Source organism: Myotis brandtii, unplaced genomic scaffold (genome assembly GCF_000412655.1).
Source record: "Myotis brandtii unplaced genomic scaffold, ASM41265v1 scaffold504, whole genome shotgun sequence".
NCBI lineage: Eukaryota > Metazoa > Chordata > Mammalia > Chiroptera > Vespertilionidae > Myotis > Myotis brandtii.
The window spans coordinates 2,250,333-2,262,136 of record NW_005369217.1 but is presented as its reverse complement, the minus strand read 5'-3'; positions in this window follow the sequence as shown (position 1 = coordinate 2,262,136).

The following is an 11,804-nucleotide window of genomic DNA, read 5'->3' as shown; positions in this document are numbered from 1 at the left end:
CTCTTCCCAGAAGTCTCTCTCCATCACAGTGGCCTCCCCTTGCCTGACCTCTGACCTAATGAGCTCCCACACAGAGAGGCACCCAGGTGTTCTCTGCCACAGGCACCTGCTACTGAGAACCTACTCGGTACTGGATCCCATGAAGATACAGGTGACAAGGTTCTGGATTGGAAAGATCCCTTCCCTCAGGCTCATATTAAGGGGAGGATAGATGAGGGGACATTCGCGTCCAATGGACAAACGTTACGACAGGAATAAGCACAGGGGCTGATGGGACATGGAGAGGGAAACTAGCAGAAATTCCCAGAGAATCAGGAAGCTGTGCTGAGTCCTGGAGGGTGCGGGGTGGCAGGCTGAGGTAGAGGGATAGAGGAGAAGGGCTCCCTAGGCTGGACTGTTTTCCAAGACTTGCTGTAGAATCACCACATGTCCGTGGCTGAATGGCAGAATCTGTCGCTCCCATTTCTAGAGGCACAACGTCTGAACTCAAGGTGTTGGTGGGGCCCTACTCCCTCTAACGACTGCAGGGGAGAAGCCTTCCTTCCTCTCCTAGCTCCCGAGGGCTCCAGTCTTTCCAGTCTTCACATGGCTTTCTCCTCCTCCTGTCTCTCCTCTGTGTGTGTCTGGTAAGAATACTCACCATTGGATTTAAGCTAGAATCATTGCATTTCAAGATCTTTAAATTAGTTGTATTAACCATGACACTTTTCTCAAATAAGATCACATCCACAGGTCCCAGGGGTTAGAATGCAGACCTGTCTCTGTGGAGACTCTGCACAGCATGAGTAGGGGGTGGGGCCAGGCAGTGAGTTTGTTTTTCACTCTCCCACAGGCCCCCAGGGACTCGGAGTCCAAGACACCAACAATGACTGTGGACCCTTCTCAGCATCCTTGAACTCACCACTCCTCTCACGATTGCCAACCTCTACAGTCCTTCCTGTCTTTGTTCTCCCAACAGCACTGCTATCTCTGCAACTGCCCCCAGCACGCACATGCTGTTGGGGGAGGAGGGGACAGGTGGTGGGACCAGGCCAGGCCAGGCCAGGAGAGCCCCTGAGGAGTGGGCCTTGAGGCTGGGATGGATCAGCTGTGCTGGACTGGATGCTTCTTGGCAAGACAAGGTTATTCCAGCTCCTGAGGCTGGCCCTGACCAGGCTGGCATGTTCTGTGGCCAGAAAGGCACATTCCTTCCCTCCCTCTACATGGGGCTCCAAGCTGCCTCCCCAAAGCCAGCCCTGATTAGGCCCACCTGGCCAAGAGTGGGAAGTTCCAGCTTGGCCACTTACCTGTGGAGAGACTTCAGATCAGGGACTTAACTTCTCTGAATTTCTGTTTCCTTAACCATAAGCACAGACCATAAATCCTTAAGCTGTTGGTCTCAGAAAGCACGTTGTGAAGATATGCAGCATAACGGGTGTAGAACAGCACTTGGTACATTGAATCGAATCACCCTAAGTCTGTTTGGCACAAGTCACACATGGCAAACATACGCACACACATACACACACACTCACTTTTATTCTTGATTAACATCATTGCTCCATGGTCTCCTCCTTTCCTAGTTACCCGGTTGCCATGATTTTAATCTGTGCTGAGGATGCATATATGTTATAATGGTTCCTGGGTTCTGCCCAAGCGAGAAAGAGTCCCTCAGAGCGGGGACATCGCTGCTTCTCCAGAGTAATGGGGTTCAGTGCGGGTGACGGCTGACTGACAGACTGCTGTCCCCAGAACGAGGGGTGCTTCACTGCCTGGTCCTCACACAGCTGCCTCTGCTGACAACTCAGTGACTTCCACTCGTGCCATCTCAGGGGTGGGAACATGCGAGTGCAGCCCTCCACCCCACCCCGAAGACTACCCTTGGTGAGGATGCTGACTCCCTAAGAATGAGGGTGACACAGCCCTGATCACTCCCTGGGAGCAGAGTGTCTGTCTCTTTGCTGCCTCTGTTTCTTTACTACTCACAGTGCACGTCCTTTTGAGAGTAGCCGTCTTCAGAGGCAGGTTTTTCCACGGCCTCCCTGCTCCCCTCCAGGTGGCTGAGACCCTGGGGACTCTGTTTGCTAACTTGTTTGCCCCAAGTTTGGGAAGAAATCTTACCCCATGAAGAAGGAAGACACTTGCCTCCTTGGCCTGGGAGGGGATGTAATATTGTTGTCATCTTTTAAAGCAGAGAGGGTTTAGCGGCCACTGAAACTGCCGAAGTCATAGCCTGGGAGCAAGGAACCCGGGTTCCACTCAGTCCCTGATTGGCTGTGTGATTCTGGGCAGGTTGCTTCACCTCTCTGGGCTTTAGTTCCCTCTCCTGCACACATGTGGGCTGAGCTCTGGTGATTTCTTCAGCCTCTCCTGCTGAGGTTCTGAATTGTTTGTTATCCCGGAGCCCACACTGATTTCTGCGTGTCTGCTGGGTGTTGGGCTCTATTTCCCGCATCACCTCCCTGAATTCTCTGCTGGCCCAGAGAGACCACTAGGAGAGTCAGAGAGGAAATCTCCCAGGATGCTTACACCATGGCCCACTTTGTTCTTTTTTATTCATTAATTCAACAAATATCAAAACATGGTCTAGGCACTGAGGAATTTGTTGTGACAAGGGAAATGAAATCCCTACCCTCATGGAGCTTAGGTTAGGAGACAGATAATAAACAAGGGATGGAAAGATACTGGTATGCCAGATGGTGGTAAACTAAACATTAAGCAAGGAGGGGAACAAAGGGGTGCCAGGAGAGGGAAGATGGCAATTTCAAATACAGGGGCAGGGAAGGCCCTACCGAGAAAGTGACCACTGATAACGAATGCGAGGGTATCACAGAGATGAGAATTAGAGGAGGGGTGTCCCAGGGCTCTAGGCCTCCATGGAGCCTGATATAACAGGCACAGAGGGCACCGTGAGCTTGGCCTGGGTCTTGGGCAGGCAATGGTGGAGAGGCTATGAGTGTGGGGAATGTGAGGGGCTTTTGGGGAGCATACAGAGCTCTGACCCTTGTCCCCCTGATGATGGAGCCAGGAAGGAAGGCCATGCTGAGCTGTGGGCAGGGCTGAGAGCCAGGCCAGGCCTCAGCTCCCACCCCGATAGAGCAGCCTTTCCCAGGAGCCTGCCAGCCCCAGGCGGACCGCGCAGCAGCATCCCCACCGGCACTTGTGGGGACAGTCATGTGTTCATGTGCTAGTGAGCTGGATGAAAGACTCCCTGCTTCTCTGCCTCCTCCCTCCTCTCCCCTCTCCCCTTGTACAGCTAGAGATGGGGGGAAGGGGTCTGGGGGCAGGCGCGCACCAAGAACCCTGATCATCTGCAGGGCAGTGCCAGGTCCCATCTAAGTGCAAGGAGGAATGCGATCAGCTAAGCTGGCAGAGAGGCTCAGGCCGCCCACAAGGAGGCCCTCTGCCGATTCCCTGCGTGGAAAGCAGAGGTAGGGAGGCCTTAGTTCAGTTTCAGAGCACATGCACCAACTGTGTCTGGAATTTTCCACTCAGGCCTCTCGCCCCACCTGCTCCATCCAGGTCTTGTGGACGCCCCTCCCAGTCCCAGAAGCCTCACAGTGGAAGGCTAAGTGCCAGGCATGGGGCTGGGGGGAAAGCGGCGTCTATGGGGCTCTTCAGGAGGCCACCGCACCCCACCCGGTTAGCAGCTCTGCCCAAGCAGCCCTGCCCTCTGAGGCCTCGTTTTCTCTTTTCTTCCTCTTCTTCTCCATCTTGTGGAGCCTGTGGCCACCAGAACTCTGCCTGCTGCCTTCTCCCCACCAACCGCGGAGGCAGCCCTTTGACCCCGGTGATAGTCTGTGCACACCTGGGCCCTTCTCCTCCCCCAGAACTGGCCTCCTGCCCAACCCACTGTCCAGAACCTTCCCCAACTCAGCTTGCCTCTGCAAGGTGCTATGGTGGAAAGGGAGGTGGGGAGAGACAAGAGATGTGAGTGTGGACATCCGGGAAAAGGAAAGGCAAACGCAGTGAATCAAATCAATTGCCATGTTGGAAGGCAATGTCATTGCAGGGGCTGGATGACAGAGTCCGGCTGCCTGGTCCTGAGCCCTGGGTGGTTCGAGGGAGGGGCCTGGTGGGTCTTCATGGGCTCCCCTGCCTGGGATCCAGCCTCTGCCAACACTCCGTAGGCCTCTCCTGACCACCTCCATCTACAGGAAGACGCCCATCCCCAAGCCCTGGTCTCTCCCACCTACCGCCAAGTCCCATGAGGAGCACTGCAATATTTGGGCTCCGTGAGGGCTTTATAAATAGACTGTGGATCCCCTGCAAAAAAATAAAAAAATCCCTGGCTAAAAATAGCTCTCAGCATCTAGAGGAGGAAAAAAGAAACTGCAGCAAAATTCAACGGGACCAGTGACTTTCCTGCCTCTGATGTTCCGGGTCAGTTCCAGCACCGACAGGGCTAGGGGACGGCAGGCGGGGTCCTTCAAGGACAGGGGACGGGCCTGATGGCAATCCAGAGCAGACACTATCTCTACTCCCTGGCTTTGGGTCATTGGACCCCACTGGTCCCAGCAACCAGGCAGCACTCAAAACAGCATCAGGGGCCAGCCATGGCGGCCCACATAGGATGTTGTGCAGGGTGGCCAGGGTACTGGGGGCAGGCACAGCAGTGTCCCCCAAAACGAGAGTTTAGGGGAGCGGTAGATCAGACTAGGGTCTCATGCTGCAAGTACTTGCCATCCAGACAGCTGCAGAATGGCTGAGGGGTGCGTGCAGAGGCGCTGGCTCAAAGAGCTACTGCTTTTGCACTCAACAAGGGACAAAGAAACCCTTTTGGAAAATGTCATTAGGGAAGTTAGAATATATGTCCAGGACCTCAGCGCAGGGGAAGGGAAAGAGCTACTGCTTTTGCACTCAACAAGGGACAAAGAAACCTTTTTTGGAAAATGCCATTAGAGAAGTCAGAATGTATGTCCAGGACCTCAGCGCAGGGGAAGGGAAATCCCATGACCTCATGTAAGACCCTCTCCGTGCTGGCAGTACTCAGAGCCGTGTGGGACTGGCACAGCACGGAGACGTGGATTTGCTTACTGAGAGCGCTTTAGGAAGAGTGTTCAGGGTGGGAGCTTATAGCATCACACACACACACACACACACACACACACACACACACACACACAGCTCCTTTGCTAATGCCAAAAAGCTAGCACAGGGAGCTGGAGAAAGCTCGTGCTGCAGCCTGAGAAGACAGGGTCTGGCCCTCCACGTGGTTGTAATGTGGGCTGTATCTGACCCACTGCTTTCCCTGTGTTGGTCACAGGAACAGAAGAATAACTAGTGAATTATTGAGGGCCAGGGGAGCACCCCTGAGGAGAGGTATGGGTGGACCCAAGAAATACACACCATGTCCCCAAACTAAATTTTTACAACTGATGTTCCATCACCGTAGAGGCTATACACTGGCATGCACACAAAGGCACACACTTACATACACAGAAACATGTAGAAATGTGTTCCTCACATGAAGTAGGGTTCAGAACACACACCTAGCCCACTGATGATTCCACATGTCCCAATGTTCCCTGGACTCATATCTTTTCTTCTAAACCACTAGGTGGCCACTTTCATGCCCAGAAAAGAAAGAAGGGGCTTTTTGATGACTAAAATGCAAACCCCTTCCAAATAACTTGTAGGAGATTAAGCTCTTCCCAAAGTGCATTCAACGCTCTAGCCACTGAGCCAAACTGGTCAGGGCTCATTCTCACTTTAGATGAAGAGGATGTAATGAGTGAGGAGGAAGAGGCAGGGATGCCACAGAAACGTTAGGTGGTGAGCTCGTGGTCAGAAGTTCTAACATGCATGTCCCCAGATGAGATCAGCTAACAGGGTGTGAAAAGGGGACACCTGAGCGCTCCTACACCGCACGTCTTTACAAGAGCAGAGTAAGTAAAAGGCCCTCTTGGTCATGTTATCTTCTTAGCTTCCAGGACTGCCTTACTCAGTCTTTTTCTCCCTAAAGAATCCCTTCGCTTTTCCCACCCCAGGGATCACAGCCTGATCAGCACCATGGCATTGGGGTCAACAGAAGCCTCAGAGCTGGCCAGCCCGCACCAGGCTTGCATTCCCTCCACAACACACCTGGGCAGGAAACATTTTGATCGAGCCAGCCCAGCCCGACTTTACTGTGATCTTGCACAAGCTCTTTTCTCTCTCTTCTTCCCTTGATCTATCGGCAAAATTGGGATGGCAATCTTCATTCCATCTCATACTTAAAAGTCATCTATTGCATAACGGGGTTAACGTGAATGCATTGTGAGACAGAGGGAGGAAAACCAAACAACGTGAAACAGAAACAACCCCCCTCCCCGCTGAACCCTAGTTCTTGATGGTGCCTGCGCCCATGGAGATTGCAGTGGCGTGTGCGGCTCCACACGGAGAGCTGCAGCATTCTCTGAAGGGCTTTGCTCACCCTCTCCAGTATTTTTCCTCTTCTCAGCCCCTCAGTCCTGGCTCCCCCTAGTGGCCAGTAGCCCATAGCACTAACCTGGGATGCTTCCCGCCAAGGTGGTAATTAGCCAATAGTTTGGTTAACAACCACACTCTCTGTAACTAACGTGGGAGAAGGGGCCATCCCTGCTTCCTTGAGGATTCAGCTATGCACGCACCCATTGCATTGACTGCTCCCTATGAGCTCGAAAACCCCAGGTTATTGTCTGCATGTTGCTCACTGCACTGGATGTAGATGACAACTTGGTGTCATCACTGTGTTCTAGGCCAGTGCTACTCGAAATGACGTGCCCTGACCTGCAGCATCAGCATTACCTGGAAGCCTGATAGAAATGCACATTTTGGGGCTCCTTCTCCCACCAACTGAATCAGTAACTCTGGGGTTTGGAGCCCAGGAGTCTGCATTTTAACACGTTCTCCAGATGATTCTGAGAAAGGTCTGGCTTAGAACAAGCAAGCCCTCGTATTTTACTCTTATTAATGTCCAGTACCTTTTCTTAACTACTGAGGCACTGGACGAAAAGGACACTGAAAGATACGTCTTCCTTATTCTAACCAATAATGCATGGATTGAAGTAATGTATTGATTGGAATAAGGAATACCTCTCCCAGGTTTGCAACTAAGGAAACTCTACATCCCCCTCCCATTGTCACCCACTTTTTTTCCAGTCAAAACCCAGTTTGGAATGAAGTCTTAGTCACTGAAACATCTTTGAGCAATGCTTGGAAATTAAGAGCAATGAGGACCCTGTCACCAGGATGTGAGGCAACCTTGCAGAACCCCAACAAGCTGGCTGCAGCCGTCAAAAGTAAGCAGGACTGAGAAAGAAACCAGACAGTAGGCAAGTGATTGCTGACACAGAAAACGTAAACCTTAGCCCTGTTTTTGGACTTTTCTAGCCCTTTACTGTGAAATGTACCAATTACTGTTGACACGGTTAAGCGCAGAGGGCTCCGAATCATTTTGATGAGTTGACTGGTTCTAGGAGGTCAATCTAATTTTAATTTTACTGGTATTTTTAAAAGATGCTTATGCGGGAAAGGGAAGTGACTTTTAACATGTTTCAAGTTTTTGAAAAGAAAAGAGTTCGTGATAAATGAGCCGCAGTGCAGGACACCACACTGAACTGGCCACTGCTCCTTTCAGGAGGGATCTTGGAGGTCATCGAAATCAACCTCCTGTTTGACCGAGGAGGAAACTGAGGTTGAGAGTTGAAGGTTTACCCTGGAGGCAAAAAACGTTGTGCACAAGGTCCCCTAACCACCTACTCCCTCCTAACCCCAGGTCCAATTAGCAGGTAGGAGTTCAAGATCACTCAGCCGGATTCTTAGCCTGGCGAGATTCTGGGAAGTCTCTGTGACTGGGTGGCATTTGAATTGGGAAAGCATTGTATCAAAAGAACCTGATCTCTTGTCACGTCATGTCCCAGCCTCAGTGGATAATTTCCCTCCACAGAGAGCAAATTGGGAAAAGAGTTCCCAGGATTCCAGGCTTCAGTGTGGAATTTCCAGGGCAGTTGCTTCTGGCTGCTCTGTTGCCTCTTCTGGGTGGTTGAGGACACCTCACAGGCAAGGGTTGCCCGCCAGACTTCACAGACCAGGAGACTGGGAAGCCTTTGAAACCTGGGCTTCCCTTACATCTGCCCAGGATCTCTGAGCAACTTGTTTACTACTGCACATGGCACCTCCTCTTTGTGCTCGAGTATGAACAACGGGGCAGGCATCAGCCAGTTCACTGGACATCCAGCCACACCAGGGCTGCTGGGGAAGAGACCCTGGCGGCCCCAGAGGAAGGGCAGTGCAGACTCATGGCCCTGAATGGATTCACACAGTACGTTTGGTTGGTCATGCAAAGACCTCATGGAATGACCCAAGTGTTGCCTCAGGAGCTCTTCCAACCAGGAGGTGCCATGGACCCCCAAGGGCAGATAAGTAAGGAAGCATTTGAGTAGCTTTTACTAAAAATGTTTTGTTTAGGTAGCATTAATGCCATAAGAGTGGTGCTTGTTTGCAATTAGATGTTTTTTAGCATTTACTTCATCAGCAAATCAGAGATCTCTGACTCTGTAGCACTGTGTTAGAGACTTTCACGCAATCATTTTTGGATCCAGAGGGTAGACTAAGGACATGTAAGTAAGTTCTCAAGGAAATACTCTGTCAGCCTGCTGGTTAGCACGTGCTCCGGGTTACTGATAAGAAGCATGATGTGCAGATATGGAGGAGGGGGAGACCCTGGAGTGTCATGGTGACTGCCTATGACTCTGGTGGTGGCCAGGAAAAAAAAAATGTGACCTTCTCTGGCTTCTTGGGAATGTTTTTCTATTTCATCCATGGATGAAACTCCCAGATTATAACTCTCAGATTGATGTTTTATTTCTCACTTATCCAACAACTGAATTCTTTATCAAATCCTATTAGGCAAAGAAAGAGTCTGTCCCCACAGAGCTTACATTCTAGTAGTGGAGAAAAAGAACAAATTAGAATTAAATGGATGATTTCAGATCATGAAAACTAGCTTGAAGGAGATAAGCAGGAGGAAAAGAAAGCAATTTGGGCAGATGACAGGGGTGGGGCTTCTGTGTGTACAGTCAGAGAAAGCCTCTTTGAAGAGGAAACATCTGCTTAGAGACCAGATTATGAAAAGGAACCAGCTGCTCTAGATATTGAGGGGAGAGTTTCCCAGCAGAGTCAGGAACAAGTACAAAAGCCCCAGCTACAGCCCTAGCTCAGTGGTCGGCAAACTCATTAGTCAACAGAGCCAAATATCAACAGTACAACGATTGAAATTTCTTTTGAGAGCCAAATTTTTTTAAACTTAAACTATATAGGTAGGTACATTGTTATTAACTTAATTAGGGTACTCCTAAGGCTTAGGAAGAGCCACACTCAAGGAGCCAAAGAGCCGCATGTGGCTCACGAGCCGCAGTTTGCCGACCACGGCCCTAGGCAAAAGGAGAGGGTTTTTATTTTCCATCATAAACCTGGAAATCAGTTTGTCCTCAGTTACCCGCGTGATGGAGTTAAAAATCTCAGAATTATGAGTTGGGAAGAGACATTGGAGATTATTTGGCCTAATTCTCCATTTCTCAGATGAAATGGAGGAATCAAAGGTGAAACGTCTTGCTGCTTCTCACACAGTGGGTTTAGTGGCGGGGCCAGGACTGGTTCCCAGGTCTCCAGACTTTCAGCTCAAAGCTCTTTCTGCTGTTCCATGCTGTGGCCACACACATGAGCTGATGCACAGCTCCGAGACCTCCCCGCGGTGGCCCTGTGAGCTCCCTGGTCTTCAGCAAGCACAACTGAGCTCAAGAAGTACAATCGTTCTGATACCAGCCTAGGGCACCCAAAAGTGGCCTGGTAAACCAGTCCTGGGCCACCTCACCTAAAACAAAGACAAAGTCACCCTGAAATGGTGCATCCAAAGGCAGACAGATGGGAGAGCAGGGACAGGCTGAGGGCAGCCTATGACATCAGGCCTTCTGCTCACAGCACGAGGGTGACCTCTTCCTTTATCCATCCACTTTGCATGAGGCCTCCATGGTCCCACCCTAAAGGCTATGATTTGGTTGGTGGTCCCCTGGTCTGAGGGTGCTTGGGAGCTCTCTGGGCACTTGGCTCTGGGTGGTCTGTCACTTGGTGGAGAAACAGACTCCCTGTGCTCTAGTTTGAGAAACGTGCAGAGGGTAGTGAATAAAATCAGAGGGTGGGTGTATAGAGGGAGGGAAGAGTGAGAGCCTGAGCATGAATCACAAACTCAGATCAGCCCATCCTACACGTGGGGTCAGGAAATCAGACAGGGCAGTGACGACGACTGCCAGTCTCCAGTGGCTTCAGAGAGAAGGCTGAGGGCCTGGGGGTGGGACGGGCACACTCTGCTGGGCTTGCTGAGGTCAGGGAGGAGAGCCTGCTCAGCTGGAGGAGGCCAGCCTGCAGGCCAGCTTGCGGGGGCGTCACCAGGCTTCCAGCAACAACCAGAAAGGGTCCAGCCTCCAGTCTTTCCTTTCTCCACACAGCTCTCAAACCCACACCCCAGGAGCCTCCTTGCCTCACTCTCTCTCTCTCACACCCACATCCAATTCGTCCTGCTGGCTCTCTCTTCACATTCTCCAGAATCTGCCCACTTCTCACCACCTCTGCTGTGGACAGACTGGCCCATACCACCATCCACTCTCACCTAGATTACTGAAACAGCTTACTAACTGGTCATTCTCTTAACATTCATGTCCAATTATGTCACTTTCCTGATCAGACCTGAAGGAATGGCTTCCACTCCAAATCCAAGTACAAGCACAGTCCTTTTAGGCACCTATAAGGCCCTGTGTGGCCAGCACCACCCTCCGCCACCCAGCTGTCATGGGCCTCATCTCCAGCTCCTCTCCTGCTTGCTCCCTGCCCTGCAGCCATTCTGGCCTCCTTGCTGTTCCTAGAAGGAGCCAGCAAGGCTCCCACCTCAGGGTCTTTGCACGTGCTATGCCCTCTTCCTAGAGTACCCCCTCCCCCCACCACCTCCAGGGACCTACATGGCTCACTCTTGACCTCGCCTGCTCTTTACCGAACATAGCCTTCTAGGTCAGGCTTTCCCCATCTCCCTTATTTTAAGCTAATCTTCCCCCCCCCCACCCACTCCTGCTGTATTTTCCTTTATTGTATTTGTACTTATGTATAAAATAATATATTAGTTATTTGTTGTGCCAATTGCCTGCCTCCCTAACAGAACCTAACCTTCATAAGGGTATGGGTGTTTTTGGTTTTATTCATTGGCCCAGTGCAGAGTAGGCACTCAATGAACATTGTTAAATACAGAAACAAGCACATGAAAGATACAGCTTAGGATATAGACCTTCACACAGGAGATGTCAAAGTAATGGCGTTTCTTTACTTAGAAGAGAATCCTGGGAAAGAAAAGGGTGTATGTGTGTCTGTGTGTTTTGCTGGGGTGTTTGACAACCACCTTCACCTGTAGTAAACAATGTGTGAGTTCTTGGTAATTTGTACATCTGATACTATGATTTATATAAGAAACACATATTTGGTCTTTGTCCCTATTTCTAGCATAGAGCTCCTAAATCTCTTGGAATTTCCTAAGCGATGAGAGGGATGGAGGTGTCTTGCTATGTGAATGAAGTGACTTTTGGAAAGCACCTATGGGTAGGGGCTGGTGGTCAGGAGAACCAACCATGTGACTAGAAAGTTAGAACTTTCAGTCCCACCCCCTGACCTCCAGGCCTATGTGCGAAGCCTCCACAAAAACTCATGGGGTTCGGAGAGGTTCCTGTTGGCGAACATGTGGAGGTTGGGGGGAGTGGCTCCGAGAGAGGTCATGGAGGTTCCGCTCCCCTTTCCACACACCTTGCCCCATGCCTCTCCGCCAT